General features: G+C 39.1%; 1 long non-coding RNA gene across 1 annotated transcript in view; it reads right to left on the bottom strand.

The window, feature by feature from the left end:
• Nucleotides 1–21,423, bottom strand: part of LOC137224439 (uncharacterized) — a 227,200-nt gene extending 205,777 nt beyond the window's left edge. Inside the window, exon 1 of the long non-coding RNA XR_010943341.1 lies at nucleotides 21,321–21,423. This is a non-coding gene — a long non-coding RNA (uncharacterized lncRNA). The remainder of the gene's footprint in view (nucleotides 1–21,320) is intronic.
• Between the last annotated feature and the right edge of the window lie 403 nt (nucleotides 21,424–21,826).

Below are 21,826 nucleotides of genomic sequence, written 5' to 3'. Positions count from 1 at the left end.
TCAGAAGAACTAATATTGTTAAAATAACCAAACTACCCAAAGCCATCTACAGATTCAACACAATCCTCATCAAAATACCAAAGGCATTCTTCACAAAAATGGAAGAAACAATCCTAAAATTTGTGTATAACCACAAAAGATCCTGAATAGCAAAGTAATTCTGAGAAAAAAAGAACAAAATTAGAGATATTATGCTTCCAGATTTCAAACTATACTACAAAGCCATAGTAATTAAAACAGTATGGCACTGGCACCAAAACAGACACATAGGCAAATGGAACAGAATAGAGAGCCCAGAATTAAATCGCAGCATATGCAGTCAACTAGTATTTGACAAGGGTGCCAAGAACACCCAATAGGGAAAAGATAGTCTCTTCAACAAATGGTGCTAGAAAAACTGGAGAAACATATGCTGAACAATGAAATTGGACCCCTATCTCACACCACTCACAAAAATTAACTTGAAATAGATCAAAGACTTAAACATAAGAGCTGATATCATAAAAATCCTAGAAGAAAACATAGAAAAGAAACTTCTTGACATTAGTCTTGGCAATGACTCTTTTGATATGATGCCAAAAGCACAAAAAACAAAACAAAAAATCAACACATAGAACTACATCAAATTCAAAAGCTTCTGCACAGCAAAAGAAACAATTTAAATGAAAAGGCAACCTACAGAATGGGAGAAAATTTTTGCAAACTGTATATTGTATAAGGGGTTAATATCTAAAATTTATAAAGAACTCATACAACTTAAAAACAACAACAAAAAATCTGATTTAAAAATGGGTAGAAGAACTAAATAGATATTTTTCCAAGGAGTACATCAAAATGTCCAACAGGTAAATGAAAAGATGCTCAACATCACTAATCATCACGGAAATGCAAATCAAAACCACAATTAGATATCACCTCACTCTTGCTGGAATGGCTATTTATCAAGAAGACTGGTGAGGATGTGGTGAAAAGGGAACTCTTGATACACTGTTGGTGGAAATGTAAATTGGTCCAACCACTATAAGAAAACAATATGGAGGATCCTCAAAAAAAAATAAAAATAGATCTACCATATGATCCAGGAATTCCACTTCTGGGCATATGAAAACAGGATCTCAAAGAGATATATGTACTTCATGTTTATTTCAGCATTATTCACAATAGCCAAGATATGGAAACAACCCAAATGCCCATTAGTGGATGAATGGATAAAAAAGATGTGGTATATATATGTGTGTGTATATATATATATGTGTGTGTGTGTGTGTGTGTGTGTATAATGGAATATTATTCAGGCATGAGAAAGGAGGATACCCTGTCATTTGCAGTAACATAGATAGACCTTGAGCATATTATGCTAAGTGAGATAAGTCAGGCAGAGAAAGACAAGTACTGTATGATCTCACTTATACATAGAATCTAAGTCCAACTCATAAAAACAGAGAGTAAAATGGTGGTTACCAGGGGATGGGAGGTGGGAGGACACAATTAATTCTGTTTAAGGGTACAAACTTGCAACAACTAGTAAGTTAAGCCATAGAGACCTAGTTCACAGTGTAATCAATATAGACAACAATATTATACTACAATCATCAAACTTGCTAAAAGACTAGAACTTGATTATCCCAACCACTAAAAAGAAAGGATAATAATGTAATGTGATAGAGGTGCTAAATAGTGCCACAATGGCAATCATATTATAATATATAAATGTATCAGGTTAAAACACTGTACACCTTTAATTTAGTCAATGTTATATGTCAAATATAGTTGATTGAAAAAGAAAGAACTAGCCATCTCTCCCATGAAGACATTCAAGTAATGACTGAATTGAAAGAAAGAAAGAAAGAAAGAAAGAAAGAAAGAAAGAAAGAAAGAAAGAAAGAAAGAGAAAGAAAGAAAGAAAGAAAGAAAGAAAAGAAAGAAAGAAAAGGAAGGAAGGAAGGAAGGGAGAAAGGGAGAAAGGGAGAAAGAGAGAAAGACAGAGACAGAGACAGAGGGAGGGAGGGAAGGAGGGAGGAAGGAAGGCGAAGAAAGAAACCCTCTACAGCAAAGTGAAGAAAAGTTTCATTATAAGTTAGAGATGGGGAAAGATTGCTTCCCAAAGACCAGGGATTGAGCATTTTTCTTGCATTTTCTTAACTATACAAAGCCCACTGGAAAATAAATTTAAGATGTAGAGGATCACAAATAAAAATGTAGAGGAACTCTCACTAACTACCTTAATGAAAAGGCAACGCCTCTAACATACATTTAGAAAAATTCTTCCAAATTATTAGCCTTGGAGTCTAAACTGCATGTGTCAAAGTTCATTTCTCTAATAGCTTTCTTTGTCAAAATTCTCTTCACAGAAACCACATAAAAGCACAGAGCAATCTGCTGAAGACTTAAATGGCTGGAATATCAAGGATGCAGACATCTTCTTAAAATGGCTGTTTCTTCTATTGAATTGAATCCACCCACCTTTCTTTGTGATGGCAATGAGGGAAAATGTACAACCTTAGAACAAACAGGAACCAATTCAAAGCCTTTCTGGAGAGTCTCCAAATACATTTAAATTAATTTTTTTCTCCTGAAAACATTCTAAGCACAAACTCCTATGGTATAAAAGTTGGATTCAATCAACAAGTGAGGTTCTGGAGCAGATCTCCATCCTCAGGGGAAGGGAAGAGAGTGGAGGAGATAGAAGCTTCCTAACACAAGGCTGGACTTCAGTCGTGAAGGGCCCTGGGAGCCCCCCTGAGTATAAAAGCAAGTTCTCTGGCACTAAAGGTAACTTCTGAAGGACATGGCCATGCTTCATTTGTTTTTGTGTTTCTTGCTCTGAGCACAGCATCTGACACCTAGCAAGCATCCGATAAATATTTGGTGAATGAATAAATGAATTGAACTGGGATTTAGTTATTATATCTTGGAAGCAAGGTGATCATTTGACCTCAATAACAAAGAAAAAAATCTTAAACTGGGGTACAAGATTGGAGCAAAACAAAGAAAAGACATTCAATGCTAAGTTTCTTTAAATGTTTTTAGTTATAAACCAGTGTGGTCTCAGAATCAGGAGCAAAGATGAGTCACCAAGTAGAGGTCAAAAGGATTTAGCTAATTAGGTGGGATGTTGAGTCAGGAAGCTGAGGAAGTTATTACTTTTAAATTATTGTACAACCTAATTGGAAAAGGTCAAGAGCAGTCAGACATGATTTCTTTACTCCTAGCTCATTTATGTTTCTCCAAAAAGTAGAATCAGCCTGGAGCACAACTGTATGGTAGTCCTTACCCCCTCATCTCCCCTTTTGTCATCTTCCTGCAGTCAGCAAGTGTACCTCCAGGCGTCTAATGGCTTTGTATTTTCTCCACCCAGCCACCCCTTACTTCCCATGTCTTCCTAGGACCTCTTGCTCCAGATGTTCCAAACCTAAACGTTCTCATCTTGCATCTCAGTCATTCATACTCTGCTCTAGGCTGGTGAAAGCTGCCTACATTTGTTAATCTGTTCATGTATTCAGAAAGGGCATTAATGGTATATTCAGGTAAAATATAGTCTTGTTTATTGGTGCCTTCTAGAGGCAAGGCCTTTATCCAATGGAGTATCTCTAACCATGAAAATTTTCAAGTGAAGTAAGGCCACTGGGGAGGAGATCATGGGGCAGACTGAACTTTTACTGCCCTTTAAATCACATGAGGAAAGGCAGCTACTCTTTCTGTCAGATCTGGAGACCTAGCTATCAAACTCTTTTAAAATGGCAACTGTCCTGGTTGAACCAACGTTGCAAGACCTCTCATGGCAAAACCTCGGCACCAGCCCAGTAAGAAAGATAACGGTTGCATTAGTTGATATGTTTTCAAAAGAGTGCCTGAGTCATTTCCCTTTAGACCCCCTGACCCTTTATTTCTGGTTATGTCAAATGCTTCTTATAAATTAATAGTTGAAAACACACAACAATGGCCTGTGATGTCCTTTACACACTCCTTCAAAAAAAATTCACCTAGGGGCTTCCCTGGTGGTGCAGTGGTTGAGAGTCTGCCTGCCTATGCAGGGGACACGGGTTCGTGCCCCGGTCTGGGAGGATCTCACATGCCACGGAGCGGCTGGGCCCGTGAGCCATGGCTGCTGAGCCTGAGCATCCGGAGCCTGTGCTCCACAATGGGAGAGACCACAACAGTGAGAGGCCCGTGTACCGCAAAAAAAAAAAAAAAAAATTCACCTAGATAGTTTAAAGAACAAAACTGAACTTCCCCAAGATTGTAACTGTGACCAAGCCACGCCAGCCTCCAAGTTTACTTATAACTGAGGGACATCCTGCCACAGTCTCACGAACAGTTTGAAGGCAGTTATGTCCAAAAAGAACTACAGAGTACCAGGCTGCCCAGTTAATAAAAGGTGTTAGCAACTGTTATGTAGCCCCTTGAACTTTACCCATTTTTCCTTTCCTATTGTCACTACTGTTACTTTAAATCTTTTCAGAAACAATATAGAATATAAGTGAATTCACAGAAATATATATATACATATATCTCTATATATACACACATATATTCATACATATGTCAAGTCACTATTCCTAGAAACATTCCCAAAGGAAGCTGCCTTTTAAAAGTCTCCTCTTCAAAATAGCAACAAATTAGGTTATCGTCTTTGTTGCAAATTATGAGTCTCACATATTCAGCAGACAGCTCTATAGAAACTCAACCAAATACACTTTCCTTCTTGAAGATTGAACAATGATAACAGAAAAAAGACTCTAGCACTGATAAGGAATGTACTTAAACCAAGCTCATGGGTTTTACAGAGGAAGATAAATGAGTTCACCCTGAAGCCTATAGGTCAGAGCTAACTGAAATATTCAGGGGTTCACCTTACAGTAGCTGATTAAACTTACTGACTTACCTGGTACTCCCATGAAACCCACAGATCAGCCTTAGCAAACAGAAGACATGAAATTAGACATACAATGGACTGTATTTATGAAGAAGACCAGGGAAACCAGTGCAAATGATCAGAGATGACAGAGGGGAAATAAAAAGAGAAATCAAGCAGACAGGAACCGTCCTTTATAAGCTCTGACACCTGAGGATGTCACTCTGCAACCCCACAGTTTACAAATAATAGTCAGAGTGATGGTGTTGAGTCATAAAGGAAAGCTTAGGTCACATCTGATAGACTCTGTTTATTAAGACAGGGAGGTGAATAAAGCACCCTAGATAATTACCCACTAAAAATGGTTTTCAGAGAGCTTTGATATGTAAAATTTATCTTTAAAAAATTGAACATTGAAAGAACTTGATTCCTCAATGTTAATCAACACATGAAGTGTTAGTGTGTCAGCCAAGCGAGTTCAAAAATTGAAAATAATAGTGGAAGAAACTGTCTTGAAAGGCTACCCTTTTATTTTTTAATCCACTTTTGTTACTTTAAACTACTTAGACAATTTTTAATTTCAGAGGACCTGTTTTAATAAATATGAATTAGATAAGCATGTTTTTATATTAATATATTAAAAGTTGAAGAATAATGCTTCTAAAAAGCTTCAAGATATTTATCTCAGTCATTTATTCAAGTGTACTAGGCATACTTCTTGGTTCAGTGGATAGAGCAGTGAAAAATTTTCATTTATTCAAGCAACATCCCCCTGGCCCCATAACAATTTTGCTTTTGCTGAGGGTTTATGTAAAAGAATCTTTGGCTTATCATTCAAACTCTGGTAGATTTTAAATCAACTCTGTTTATACAAAGTAGCCATTGTGCCAAGCAGAGTCCTAGCCTCAGGAAATATCCAGATCAACCTAAACCCATCCTTGATCACCATGGCTCAGAGCCCAGCCCTGAGGAAACAGATAAACACACAGTCACTGAAGTAGAATAAGTGCTATGTTAGAGCTAAAAATACACTGCTTGTTATGAGAGCAAAAGGAGGGAGCAGGGTTTAGTGTGTATATATGTATGTACATGAATATATGTATGTATGAATGGAGATAGATGATGTTTTGACTTCAGAGACAGTAAACAATATTGACGCTCTTCTTCATGATAATAAAAACATGGCATAGTAATTTGGGATTGTAGCATCTATACGACCAGGTAAACCAGAATTGAAAACCAGGTTCTGCCACTTATAAATTTGGCAGCCTTAAAGAGGTTACTTGACCTCTCTGAGATTCTGTTTTCACCTATAAAATAAGGGTTACTATAGTACTTAATTTACAGGGTTTTCAAAGCTCTTCATATAGGAGAATCAAAAATCATTATGTTTATTATTGATATATAAACGTTCTTTAAAATAGTCTATTGCTCACCACACATTCAGAATATTCTGTTTTTCATCTTAAAATTTGGTCTAAAATATTGTGTTCAAGAACGTAAACAAGGGAGGGGTTGTGCCCTTCAAATACACAGGAATGCATGCCCGAAAGAACCACCACCAACCAGGCAGGGGTAAGAGCTTTAGCTTTTCTGGAAGCTCTCCTGAGTGCCCAGATATTTTTAGATTATTTTTTAAATGGAAAACAGATACGCACACCAAAAGGCATAAAACAAACACCCAGAAATATTTTGCTTCAGTTTTACATGGGTTATTTTTAAAGATCTGTCTTGCTGTGTGGATTCCATTGAGAATGAAATGAATCTGTGCTATTGCTTCCATGGAAACCTGTTTCTCTGTGATTGGCTGAGCAGTATCCAAGCGCTTCAACAATATCCCAGAAAGTACAAGTACTGTTAATATTTAACAGACGAAGTAAAACCTACCAACCCCATGGCATTTATTATGCAACTCACTATTAATAAAGAGATTCAGATCCATCCTAACATTTTCTCACCCTCTAAATATCCTTGTGAGGGTTTTTTCCTTGTTAACCTGACCTACACAGAAAAAGGAATGGACAGGGGGGAGGGGAGGACAGGACCTAGATAGAAGGGGCATGAAACCTTGAAGGTGCAATAGATAAAACCTTATCGTACTTGTAATTGCAACTGCCTCTATTTCATTTGTTTTATTTCAAGATAGAACTGGTTTAAAAAGAGAAAAATGATACACCCTAAAGGAATGTTTTCCCAGTTTACATTTGATCTGGGTTGAAAAAGAGAGTATCATGTCACCGAAGACAATTTATATAACATTATATAATCTTGGTGTGATTAACCAAGTAAGATGAGGCAAATGATACAAATCAAACGGCCCAAAGGAGAAAATGTATATTTACCAGTGTCCGTGGGAAACTGAGGTGTTTTTTAAGCGTATATGATTTGAAACTCCCAGTGTGCCCTGCATTAAGAAAAGCATTCATATCCCTATCCCCCCCACCACATACACACACAAAAAGTCCCATTTTTCAAAACAATTAAGCATCCAGGTAATTATTTTTTCTAAAATCTTTACACAGCCTGGATACTTGGGAACTCCTCCAGGGTTTTAAAAGTTTTATTTATACCACAGTGTGAGGAAATTCACCACTTAAGAGGGGGCAACAATACTGAAAAGCAGCCGGGGTTTTTAGTGTTTCCATATATTATCATTCCATTTAGAATATTCTTATTTGAATGTCTTGAGATTGAGTTTCTCAATTCTCAGGAGAGGATACAATTTGAAAGCCTGAACATATATGTTTAGGTTAAAAACCTTAAAAATGATAAGGGGAAAAATACTATATTTTGAGCTTATATACAAATGACTCTATAGAGGTGTGTCAATTTTGTGTATAAATTCAATAAAAATCATGTTAGGAAGTGCTACTGGGCAAAATCACTGAACTATTTATATCTAAAGCTGATATTTGCTGATAGCCCAGAAAGATAGCTGCCCATGTGCTTCCTGTGACTCTTTAAACTGATACAAAGTTGAAAAATAGGGTAGGTTTAAAATTATATATAATAGTATCTCAGCTTTGATAAATTAATGTAAATTTGTAAAAGATTAAAAAAGAATCAAACATCAAAATACTAACCATGATTATCATTGGGAGCTTATAGTTACTTTTTGTGACATTTTTTTCTTTTACTTTATACCTTAGTCTCTCCACATTGTTCACACTAAATATATGTCACATAAAAAGGAAAAATTATATTTTTTGAAAGAAACTATCAGCCGTCTTTTCATCTTTCTTTGTAAGGACAATTAAACCTTAAATATATAATGAGCTTTATAAGTTTTAAAGTATCATGCATCCATTATTTCATTCCAGGTACACAATAGCCTGGGAGGAAGATATTACAGAGCACGGCGTCTCACCTACAGATAAGGGAAATGAAGGCCAGAGGTCATCTGACTTTGCAGGATGGCAGGGGACATAAGAGTCAAAGCTTGAAGAACATATCTGGTGTTATGGGGTCCCTGTCTCCCAACACTTAGATTATATACGAGATATAAAACATTGATGGTTTTCACATCTCTTTAAACTAAGTTATAAGTCCATTTTCACATCTTAATTTTTTTGTATTCTGTTCCTGCATGTAACACACTGCTAAGAATCAAGCAGATGTTTAATAAACATTTTTTAATTAACTTAAAACAATCCTTTTCTCTTTGTATATTTTACAACTCATTTATCTATGCAGCTAAACATATTTGCTAAAGAACTGACAGCATTTTAATCAATTTTTTTCTTTAAACTATTTTCCAAAGTTTGAAACTCTGGGATTTTAAATTATATATATATATACATATATACATACATACATATATATATACATATATATATATATATATATACACACACACACACACATATATATATATACTTTCCTGACCATCCATGCAGTTTTAGGGGAAAGGATATAAGGAAAGAATAACATGAATATTCACTAAGCAGTTTATAAAGAGTAATGCCTAGCAAGGGTAAACAGGCATTGCATCAGTGCCAGCTCTCCAGGCCCAGTGGGAAGTGGAAAGAGGGAGAGAGGGAGGCAGGCTCTTTTTCCCAGGCTAGTCCCAGAGTGAGATCAGTAGTCAGGACAAATGGAGTTCTAAGGGACAGTCCCAAGATGCATGATAGAGAAGGGGGAAATGAAGAAACAAACACCCCAAGATGCCACGATGAACAGGATATTACTTAGAGTTTCCAAGTTCCTTTCCAGGGTTGCTGATTTGTTGTAAGTGATCTGCATCAGCAGAGCCACTGCAAACATAGATGAGTAAACTAGAAAGAGGTACCCCTTCCTCCCAGCAGACACAATCTTGACCAAAGCACACAGCTTGGTGAGTGGCCTGGGGTTTGGATTATACCCACTTGTTCCCTGACCAGGGATTCACACAGTAAGCAATGTGCACAACTGTATGCCACAGTTCCCAGCATGAAGTGGAAACATAATCAAGTTGGGTCAACCTCTAACTGGAAGATATTTTTGACTCCTTGCCAACAAAGTAAACTTTTGTTTAATGGATACACATACACACGCATCTGATATGTAATAGAGACAAAGAGATGATTTGCAGAATCCAGAGGTAAATGAATTCCCAGTTAAAAGGAAAATGGATGCCACCTCACAGAGTATAGTAATGACCAATAAGATAATACACATCAAACACAGAGCACAATACCTAGTGTGAATCATTCAGTAAAATATTGGTTCTCTGCCATTTTCCCCTGAAACTATTTTGATAAAGCTGCTGTTACGGTGGTAATTTTTTTTTTTTTTACAGTGGTAATTTTTAAAAATCCAACTCTTTCTTGCCATAAGTCACAAAGCCTTCATATTTCCCCACTTAGGAACAAACTTTTTCCCTCCTTCACCATCATTCTCTATACCAAGTACATTTTAGAGTAGCAGGCAGTATGCCATAGACACTGAACCCATCTGGAAGAACTGTAAATTAGTTTTGTATGATATGTTAGTACAAAACACAAAGCCAGCTCTGACTTTACATTTTATAATAAAGCTAAAATTTGGCCCATGTTTGCAAAACTTTTGCCAGCATTTGCTATGGGTCTGTGATTGTCCTTAACCCGTAGATATGAACCCATCCCAAAGACAAAAGATTCCCGATCGGCTGAGAGCTGAGCAGAAATCAGGCATATATCCCAAATGTCACTGACCCTGAAAAAAATGAGAAGTTGATGCACAAAATTGTGTAGGAAAAACGTTCAGAGTCATATCTTTCAATGAACTTGGGTCACAGTCCTTTCTGCAGCTCTTCTATCTCTTCCAAATGAACCTCAGAGACGGGTTGTTTCTGAAAGTTTACCATGGCTTCTAGGGCAGCCCTGAACTCTCTCCTTCCCTATAGCTTTCTCGTTAAAAAACTGTAAATGTGTAGAGAATTCGCCTGCCATATCTTGACCAAATTAAAAGGCAGTGGTAAAAAGACAGCATGCTCTGTTAGTGGTCTCAGTCCTGGCCTTGATTCCCACATTGGCATAGAGTGACGTTGTTTTTAAGATAGTCATTATACTCTCCTTAAGGCTGCAGCCTTCTCAGAACTTCTGAACCCTGGAATCTCACAAGTAGACAATGACCCCCAAGTGTTCGTTTACATTTTATTAAAATGTCATGTAGCCAGATTTTTCTGACCTGGTATAGCTTTAACCAGGGACAGTTTCTAGAGGATGAAATTCAAGGCAATGATCTAACACACAGTATCTTAATAAATGGGAAATTGTACAAATCAGAGAACTTCTATCATAGCAGCAAGTTTGAAAATAATAGAGGCCATTATACAGAATACGGGTCAAATACCAGAATTAGGCAACCCAAATCGGAATGAGAATGTATACAAAACAACAGAGTACAAATATTTTAAAGCCAGGGAAACAAAAATAGATTCTTTTAAGAACAAGGTAGTGGAGGGAAAGATAACAGAAAACAAGTTAAGAGCTTAAGTTCCCTTTGGGTTCCTCTGAGTTGTAATAGCTCCCCAGCTGAGCATACCAGGTGAGGCCTGATCTTACAAGGTGCTGAGCAGAGAAGAAAACAGGACCCAGGTTTGGCTTCCATCCTTTGACTCTCACCCAACATTGTACACTCCCACCATCTAGTTGACTTTTAGTACTCATGAAGGACACAAGTGCTCTTTTCAAACAACTCCAAATCTTGAATCTCATTTTCACTCACACCCATAGGTAAAGCAGCGGCCACTACTGTGATGCTTAAAAAAAAAAAAATCTCAAAAATAAATATACGAATAATCTCAACTAAATTTCATTGTTTGTATGTGACTTATCTGCCCTGCCATACACATTAAACACCAAGTCTAGGTCAATTCACTGCTTTGTAATCCACAAGTCCTAGCCCAACACCTTGAATAAAGGAAATGTTTAGACATTTATTCATCTATTTACACCATATCCATATATTTTCCTAAGTTCAAAGTTATTATTGATACTTAGTTAAAAACAAATTGATAGCCATTTAAAATGCAGAAGAGAATAGTTTCAGCACCATTCTGTTTCCCCCTGCATGATTTTTGCATTCATTCAGTCCACAAGGGTAAGAGTGAGGTACCTTGCTAGATGTCCCTGGGATACCAGAGTAAAGACAACAAGATGTCTGGCCACCAGAATCTAGTTAGGGAGACAACAAAGTGAGCAAATGTTTGAAACAATGTAGTTTTTCATTGTTAGTATTTTGCCTCTAAAATTATCTAGAAAGAGGCTGATACTGGGATTCCAGATTAGGAATTATCAGTTGGCCTCCTCCTGCAGATCCAGGACCCTGGGGTTCTCAGGAGAGATACAATCACAGAAATGTGCTAGATGTGCACGTGGTCTTCTTGACTCAGGGATTCTATCAAGTTCAAGACTGACTCCCATGCACATGGCAGACGCTCTATACTTGCTGCTCAAAACAAAAGTGGGCTGGGACAGACAACTTTTGAGCTATAAGCTCTTCGAGTAGGCTACAGGAGCATAAATGTGGATAACACCTACTTTTCTTGATAAACAATCCAGCTTCCCAGTTAGCCTTCTCAGGGCAAGGGAACCCCTCCCAAGAGTCAGGCAGGCCCAAGGCAATCTCACTGTAGCATGTGAATTCCAGGAGAGACAGTCCACTTAAAGCTAGAAGGATAGGGTGTTGTTTGAATTATCTCTGCACTATTCCTGAGGCCTAGACAATCTCTGATCCTTAGTAAGCCTTCAAGAAAAGTTTGTTAAATGAATAAGTAAATTAATGAATCAGGATAGGACCTAAAGCAATGACTCTAAAGAGAAGACACCAAACATAGACCAGAGGTCACACAAAGTAAAAAGAGTCTTCTATCTTCTCTCATCGAATTGAAATTTATACCACCACCCCCTTAAAACGGACCTTGGTCCAGTATAGTCCTTGGTATTGACCTTTCTTCTTGGAATGAATGAGAAGAGAAATCATAGCTCTCCCTAGAGATGAAAGGGTGAGCAATAAGTTTATTTTAAAAGTATGCTCAAAGTATTGCTGGGAATACAGTAGAAAAAAGGAGAATGCACTTACTTCATTCAGCCTTAAGGTTAAAGAAGGCTTATTAGAGTGGAGACCTTCAAGATGGTGGAGGAGTAAGACGTGGAGATCACCTTCCTCCCCATAAATACATCAGAAATACACCTACATGTGCAACAACTCCTACAAAACACTTACTGAATGCTGGCAGAAGACCTCAGACTTCCCAAAAGGCAAGGAACTCCCCACGTACCTGGGTAGGGCAAAAGAAAAAAGAATAAACAGAGACAAAAGAATAGGCACGGGACCTGCACCTCTGGGAGGGAGCTGTGAAGGAAGAAAGGGTTCCACACAGTAGGAAGCCCCTTCACTGGCAGAGACAGTGGGTGCCAGGGGGGAAGCTTCAGAGCCACAGAGGAGAGCACAGCAACAGGGGTGCAGACGGCAAAGTGGAGAGATTCCCACACAGAGGATCGGGCCGACCAGCGCTCACCAGCCCGAGAGGCTTGTCTGCTCAGCCTCCAGGGCGGGTGGGGGCTGGGAGCTGAGGCTCGGGCTTCGGTCGGAGCTCAGGGAGAGGACTGGGGCTGGCGGCGTGAACAGAGCCTGAAGTGCGCCACTGCTGGCCGGGAGTGAGTCTGGGAAAACGTCTGGAACTGCCTGAGAGTCAAGAGACCATTGTTTCCTGGTGCTCGAGGAGAGGGGATTCAGAGCACCGCCTAAACCTGCTCCAGTGACGGGCGCAAGCCGCGGCTATCAGCGTGGAGAGACTGGCATGAGGCGCTAAGGCTGCTGTCGCCACCAAGAAGCCTGTGTGCAAGCACAGGTCACCATCCACACCTCCCCTCCCAGGGAGCCTGTGCAGCCTGCCACTGCCAGGGTCCCGTGATCCAGGAACAACTTCCCCAGGAGAAGGCACGGCGCGCCTCAGGCTGGTGCAATGTCACCCCGGCCTCTGCCACCGCAGGATTGACCTGCATTCCATACACCTCCCTACCCCAAGCCTGAGTGAGCCAGAGCCCCCGAATCAGCGGCTCCTTTAACCCAGTCCTGTCTGGGCGGGAACAGATGCCCTCCAGTGACCTACACGCAGAGGCGGGGCCAACTCCAAATCTGAACCCCAAGAGCTGTGCAAACAAAGAAGAGAAAGGGAAAACTCTCCCAGCAGCTTCAGGAGCGGCGGATTAAATCTCCACAGTCAACTTGATGTACCCTGCATTGGTGGAATACCTGAATAGACAGCAAATCATCCCAAAATGAGGCAGTGGACTTTGGGAGCAACTGTAGACTTGGGGTTTGCTTTCAGCATCTAATTTGTTTCTGGTCTTATGTTTATCTTAGTTTAGTATTTAGAGTTTATTATCATTGGCAGATTTGTTTATTGATTTGGTTGCTATTTTCCTTTTTTATTAATATATAGATTTTTTTTTCCTTTTTCTCTTTCTGTGACTATGTATGTGTATGCTTCTTTGTGTGATTTTGTCGGCATAGCTTTGCTTTTACCATTTGTCCTAGGGTCTGTCCATTTTTTTTGTTTTTTTTTTAGTATCGTTTTTAGCACTTGTTATCATTGTTGGATTTGTTTTTTGGTTTGGTTGCTCTCTTCTTTCTTTCTTCTTTTTTTATAATTTTTTAATTTTTAATTTTTTTTATTTTAATAACTTTATTTTTTCTTTCTTTCTTTCTTTTTTTCTCCCTTTTCTTCTGAGCTGTGTGGTTGACAGTATATTGGTGCTCCAGCTGGGCGTCAGGCCTCTGAGGTGGGAGAGCCAAGATATGGAAATTGGTCCACCAGAGACCTCCCAGCTCCATGTATTATCTTTTTTTTTTTTTTTTTGCTGTATGCGGGCCTTTCACTGTTGTGGCCTCTCCCGTTGCGGAGCTCAGGCTCCGGACGTGCAGGCTCAAGGGCCATGGCTCACGGGCCTAGCCGCTCCGCGGCATGTGGGATCTTCCCAGACCGGGGCACGAACCCATGTCCCTTAGCATCAGTGGGCGGACTCTCAACCACTGCGCCACCAGGGAAGCCCTCCACGTATTATCAAACTGCAAAAGCTCTCCCAGAGATCTCCATCTCAATGCTAAGACCCAGCTACACTCAACGACCAGCAAGCTACACTGCTGGACACCCTATGACAAACAACTAGCAAGACAAGAACTAATCCCACCCATTAGCAGAGAAGATGCTTAAAATCATAATAAGTTCAGAGACACCCCAAAACACTACGCAGTCCTGCCCACCAGAAAGACAAGATCCAGCCTCATCCAAAAGAACACAAGCACCAGTACCCTCCAACAGGAAGCCTGCACAACCCAAGAACAAACCTTGGCCACTAAAGGCAGACACCAAAAACAACAGGAACTATGAACCTGTGGCCTGCGAAAAGCAGACCCCAAACACAGTAAGTTAAGCAAAATGAGAAGACAGAGAAACACACAGCAGATGAAGGAGCAAAGCAAAAACCCACGAGACCAAACAAATGAAGAGGAAATAGGCAGCCCACCTGAAAAAGAATTCAGAGTAATGATAGTAAAAATGATCCAACATCTTGGAAATAGAATGGAGAAAATACGAGGAACGTTTAACAAGGACCTAGAAGAACTAAAGAGCAAGCAAACAATGAAGAACAACACGATAAATGAAATTTAAAATTCTCTAGAAGGAATCCATAGCAGAATTACTGAGGCAGAAGAACAGATAAGTGACCTGGAAGATGAAATAGTGGAAATAACTACCACAGAGCAGAATAAAGAAAAAAGAATGAAAAGAACGAGGACAGACTCAGAGACCTCTGGGGCAACATTAAACGCAACAACATTTAAATTATAGGGGGACCCAGAAGAAGAAGAGAAAAAGAAAGAGACTGAGAAAATATTTGAAGTGATTATAATGGAAAACTTCCCTAATATGGGAAAGGAAATAGTCAATCAAGTGCAGGTAGTGCAGAGAGTCCCATACAGGATAAATCTAAGGAGAAACACACAAAGACACATATTAATCAAACTATCAAAAATTAAATACAAAGTAAAAATATTGAAAGCAGCAAGGGAAAAACAACAAATAACATACAAGGGAATCCCCATAAGGTGAACAGTTGATCTTTCAGCAGAAACTCTGCAAACCACAAGGGAGTGGCAGGACATATTTAAAGTGATGAAAGGGAAAAACCTAAAACCAAGATTACTCTACCCAGCAAGGATCTCATTCAGATTTGATGGAGAAATTAAAACCTTTACAGACAGGCAAAAGCTAAGAGAATTCAGCACCACCAAACCAGCTTTACAACAAATGCTAAAGGAACTTCTCTAGGCAGGAAACACAAGAGAAGGAAAAGACCTACAATAACAAACCCAAAACAATTTAAAAAATGGTAATAGGAACATACATATCGATAACTACCTTAAGTGTAAATGGATTAAATGCTCCAAACAGAAAACATAGACTGGCTGAATGGATAAAAAAAACAAGACCTGTATATGTGCTGTCTGCAAGTGACCCACTTCAGACCTAGGGACACATACAGACTGAAAGTGAAGGAATGGAAAAAGATATTCCATGCAAATGGAAGTCAAAAGAAAGCTGGAGTAGCAATTCTCATATCAGGTAAAATAGACTTTAAAATAAAGACTATTACAAGAGACAAAGAAGGACACTACATAATGATCAAGGGATCAAATCAAGAAGAAGATATAACAATTGTAAATATTTATGCACCCAACATAGGAGCAACAAAATATATAAGGCAAATGCTAACAGCCATAAAAGGGGAAATCGACAACATAATCGTAGTAGGGGACTCTAACACCCCACTTTCACCAACAGACAAAAAATCCAAAATGAATGTAAATAAGGAAACACAAGCCTTAAATGATACATTAAAAAAGATGGACTTAATTGATATTTATAGGACATTCCATCCAAAAACAACAGAATACACTTTCATCTCACATGCTCATGGAACATTCTCCAGAATAGAACATATCTTGGGTCACAAATTAAGCCTTTGTAAATTTAAGAAAATTGAAATCGTATCAAGTATCTTTTCCGACTACAATGCTATGAGACTAGATATCAATTACAAGAAAAAATCTGTAAAAAATACAAACACATGGAGGCTAAACAATACACTATTAAATGACCAAGAGATCACTGAAGGAATCAAAGAGGAAATTTAAAAAATACCTAGAACCAAATGCCAATGAAAACACGACGACCCAAAACCAATGGGATGCAGCAAAAGCAGTTCTAAGAGGGAAGTTTATAGCAATACAGTCCTACCTCAAGAAGCAAGAAACATGACAAATTAACAACTTAACCTTACACCTAAAGCAATTAGAGAAAGAAGAACAAAACAACCCCAAAGTTAGCAGAAGGAAAAAAATCATAAAGATCAGATCAGAAATAAATGAAAAAGAAATGAAGGAAACAATAGCAAAGATCAATAAAACTAAAATCTGGTTTTTGAGAAGATAAATAAAATTGATAAACCATTAGTCTGACTCATCAAGAAGAAAAAGGGAGGAGAATCAAACAATAGAATTAGAAATGAAAAAGAAGTAGCAACTGACACTGCGGAAATACAAAGGATCATGAGAGATTACTACAAGCAACTACATGCCAATAAAATGGACAACCTGGAAGAAATGGACAAATTCTTAGAAAAGCACAACCTTCTGAGACTGAACCAGAAAGAAATAGAAAATATACACATACCAATCACAAGCACTGAAATTGAAAGTGTGATTAAAAATCTTCCAACGAACAAAAGCCCAGGACCAGATGGCTTCACACTCAAATTCTATCAAACATTTAGAGAAGAGCTAACACCTATCCTTCTCATACTCTTCCAAAATATAGCAGAGGGAGGAACATTCCCAAACTCATTCTACGAGGCCACCATCACCAAGATACCAAAACCAGACTAAGATGTCACAAAGAAAGAAAACTACAGGCCAATATCACTGATGAACATAGATGCAAAATCCTCACAAAAATACCAGCAAACAGAATCCAACAGCACATTAAAAGGATCATACACCATGATCAAGTGGGGTTTATCCCAGGAATGCAAGGATTCTTCAATATACACAAATCAATCAATGTGATACACCATATTAAAAAATTGTAGGACAAAAACCATATGATCATCTCAATAGATGCAGAAACAGCTTTTGACAAAATTCAACACCGATTTATCATAAAAAACCTCCAGAAAGTAGGCATAGAAGGAATTTACTTCAACATAATAAAGGCCATATACGACAAACCCACAGCCAACATCGTTTTCAATGGTGAAAAATTGAAACCATGTCCTCTAAGATCAGGAACAAGACAAGGTTGTCCACTCTCACCACTATTATTCAACATAGTTTTGGAAGTTTTAGCCACAGCAATCAGAGAAGAAAAAGAAATAAAACGAATACAAATCAGAAAAGAAGAAGTAAAGCTGTCACTGTTTGCAGATGACATGATACTATACTTAGAGAATCCTAAAGATGCTACCGGAAAACTACTAGAGCTAATCAATGAATTTGGTAAAGTAGCAGGATACAAAATTAATTCACAGAAAACTCTTGCATTCCTATAAACTAATGATGAAAAATCTGAAAGAGAAATTAAAGAAACACTCCCATTTACCACTGCAACAAAAAGAATAAAACACCTAGGAATAAACCTACGTAAGGAGACAAAAGACATGTATGCAGAAAACTATAAGACACTGATGAAAGAAATTAAAGATGATACAAATAGATGGAGAGATATACCATGTTCTTGGATTGGAAGAATCAACATTGTGAAAATGACTCTACTACCCAAAGCAATCAACAGATTCAATGCAATCTCTATCCAACTACCAATGGCATTTTTCACAGAACTAGAACAAAAAAGTTCACAATTTGTATGGAAACACAAAAGACCCAAAATAGCCAAAGCAATCTTGAGACAGAAAAATGGAGCTGGAGGAATCAGGCGCCCGGACTTCTGAATATTTTACAAAGCTACAGTAATCAAGATGGTTTGGTACTGACACAAAAACAGAAATATAGATCAATGGAACAGGATAGAAAGCCCAGAGATAAACCCACACACATATAGCCACCTTATTTTTGATAAAGGAGGCAAGAAAAGACAGCCTCTTCAATAAGTGGTGCTGGGAAAACTGGACAGCTACATGTAAAAGAATAAAATTAGAACACTCCCTAACACCATACACAAAAATAAACTCAAAATGGATTAAAGACCTAAATGTAAGGCCAGACACTAACAAACTCTTAGAGGAAAACACAGGCAGAACACTCTATGACATAAATCACAACAAGATCCTTTTTGACCCACCTCCTAGACAAAGGGAAATAAAAACAAAAATAAACAAATGGGACCTAATGAAACTTAAAAGCTTTTGCATAGCAACGGAAACCATAAACAAGATGAAAAAACAACCCTCAGAATGGGAGAAAATATCTGCAAACGAAGCAACTGACAAAGGATTTACCTCCAAAATATACAAGCAGCTCATGCAGCTCAATATCAAAAAAAAAACAAACAACCCAATCCAAAAATGGGCAGAAGACCTAAATAGAGATTTCTCCAAAGAAGATATACAGATTGTCAACAAAGACATGAAAGGATGCTCAACATCACTAATCATTAGAGAAATGCAAACCAAAACTACAATGAGGTATCACCTCACACCGGTCAGAATGACCATCATGAAATATCTACAAACAATGAATGCTGGAGACGATGGGGAGAAAAGGGAACCCTCTTGCACTGTTAGTGGGAATGTAAATTGATACCCCCACTATAGAGAACAGTATGGAAGTTCCTTAAAAATCTAAAAATAGAACTGCCATATGACCCAGTGCTCCCACTACTGGGCATATACCCCGAGAAAACCATAATTCAAAGAGTCATGTACCACAATGTTCACTGCAGCTTTATTTACAATAGCCAGGACACTGAAGCAACCTAAGCGTCCATCGACAGATGACTGGATAAAGAAGTTGTGGCACATACATACAATGGAATATTGCTCAGCCATAAGAAGAAACAAAACTGAGTTATCTGTAGTGAGGTGGATGGACCTAGAGTCTGTCATACAGAGTGAAGTAAGTCAGAAAGAGAAAGACAAATACCGTATGCTAATACATGTATATGGAATCCAAAAAAAAAAAAAAAAAAACCAAAATGTTTCTGAAGAACCTAAGGGCAGGACAGGAATAGGGACGCAGATGTAGGACTTCCCTGGTGGCGCAGTTGTTGAGAGTCCGCCTGCCAATGCAGGGGACACGGGTTCGTGCCCCGGTCCGGGAGGATCCCACATGCCGCGGAGCAGCTGGGCCCGTGAGCCATGGCCGCTGAGCCTGCGCGTTGGAGCCTGTGCTCCGCAACGGGAGAGGCCACAACAGTGAGAGGCCCGTGTACAGCACAAAAAAAAAAAAAAAAAAAAAAAGACGCAGATGTAGAGAGTGGACTTGTGGACACGGGGAGGGGGAAGGGTAAGCTGGGACGAAGTAAGAGAGTGGCATGGACATATATACACTACCAAATGTAAAATAGATAGCTAGTGGGAAGCAGCCACATAGCACGGGGAGATCAGCTCGGTGATTTGCGACCACCTAGAGGGGTGGGATAGGGAGGGTGGGAGGGAGACGCAAGAGGGAGGAGATATGGGGATATATGTATATGTATAGCTGATTCACTTTGTTATAAAGCAGAAAGTAACAGACCATTGTAAAGCAATTATCCAAAGAAGATGTTACCAAAATAAGAAGGCTTCTTAGAAGTGGGGCCATTTGAGCTATTTACATTCCATGTGAACCACAAAGACTGCCCTTTTTTTTTTGCGGTAAGCGGGCCTCTCACTGTTGTGGCCTCTCCCGTTGTGGAGCACAGGCTCCGGACGCGCAGCTCAGCAGCCGTGGCTCACGGGTGCAGCCGCTCCACGGCATGTGGGATCTTCCCGGACTGGGGCACGAACCCGTGTCCCCTGCATCGGCAGGCAGACTCTAAACCACTGCGCCACCAGGGAAGCCCAAGACTGCTCTTTTGAAGTACTCTGCTCTTGGACTTAAAGAGGATAGCATTGAGAAAGATGACTTCATAATTTCCTCTCTGAAAAAAGGAAAGGCAAAAAAAATGACAACAAAAAAATTATCACAGACATCAAAGATGGTGACCTAACCCTTCACTATGTATGCTGGTAGCTTACTCAACAGTTCAAGAATAAAAAAATATTTAAAAAAATTAAGAAGAAATCAAATATGGCAAGGAATACTGTCTAAGAATTTAACTTTGTGAGTTTATTGTGAAAGAATGAAAGCTACTTTTCCTTACCTTCATCTCAGGGGCAGAGCAAGGATTTATAACCTGGATGTCACCCCAAGGAAGAGAGTTTCAGAAGGTTAAGCTCCCAAAGTAAATAGCTGGATCGTTCAAGATGGAAAAAGCTCAGAAGTTTCTGAAAGACATGACTCTATCCTAGTGGACGTGATGCCCATGCAATGTGGAACTGCTAATGATGGAACATGATGTCTAGGTGTAAACCCTGGGCCCCGTGGCCCAGGAGGGATCAAACGTACAGTGGCCAAGTTGGACATGCAGACTGTGCCGCCAAATGCAAACGCTGTTCAGTGAGCCACTTCAGCAGCCAGACCAGAGGCCCTCCCTCAAATTTGCTGGAATGTATAAGACCCTCAGTTTCCTTGAATGACCAAAAGAATTTGCAGGGCAAAAACAGATGAGATTAAATTCTCAACAACCTTGCAGGGTTAGGAGGAAACAGAGCCAGATGTGTTTGAACATGAAGAAATATAACACTTCCTGCTCCCAGAGTGGAAGAGTCAATTTATACTCATTCTGTAAGTTTGCCTGAAATTCTAAGACAAAATCAACCTTTTAAAAAACAAAAGCAAGCCCCTAGACCTTTGTAAATGAACAGCAGAACTCAACATGCTGCAGAGTACCCATATTTACCTCAGACACAGCAAGTCAACTGGAAAACCAGCCAAGCTTGATAAGTTTACCCAATTTCTAACCTTCCCAGAGCTGGAAGAATGTCTGTCTCAAGCCGTTTCAGTTGCTGGCCTGAGATGACCCAAGGACTTCCTCCCACTTAACAACCATTCAAAAAGAGGCGGCGGGGGTGGGGGGGGTGGGGGGGTGGAATCCACTCACTGAAATTCCCTCCTTGGCCAATCACCCATTTAACCAGACAAACAGGAACAGAGTAGCTAATGTTTAAACAGAACTAATGTTACATGTCAACGTTAAAACTCATGTTATCTTTTGTATTTTTATTTTTTCATAGAACATATGAACAATGTCTAAGGGTAACAAGAATTCAATAGGGACATTTCACTTTTCTAGATAGCAGGCATTCATTGGTTCTTGAATGTTTCGTACAAGGCAGAATTTCTGGCTTATTGTGTTTGATAGAAAGAAAAGCATTTTGAATCAAAACAGAGGGGGAATTGCAAAAT

This window comes from Pseudorca crassidens, chromosome 5 (assembly GCF_039906515.1).
Source record: "Pseudorca crassidens isolate mPseCra1 chromosome 5, mPseCra1.hap1, whole genome shotgun sequence".
Lineage (NCBI taxonomy): Eukaryota > Metazoa > Chordata > Mammalia > Artiodactyla > Delphinidae > Pseudorca > Pseudorca crassidens.
This window is presented reverse-complemented; position numbering and strand designations above follow the sequence as displayed.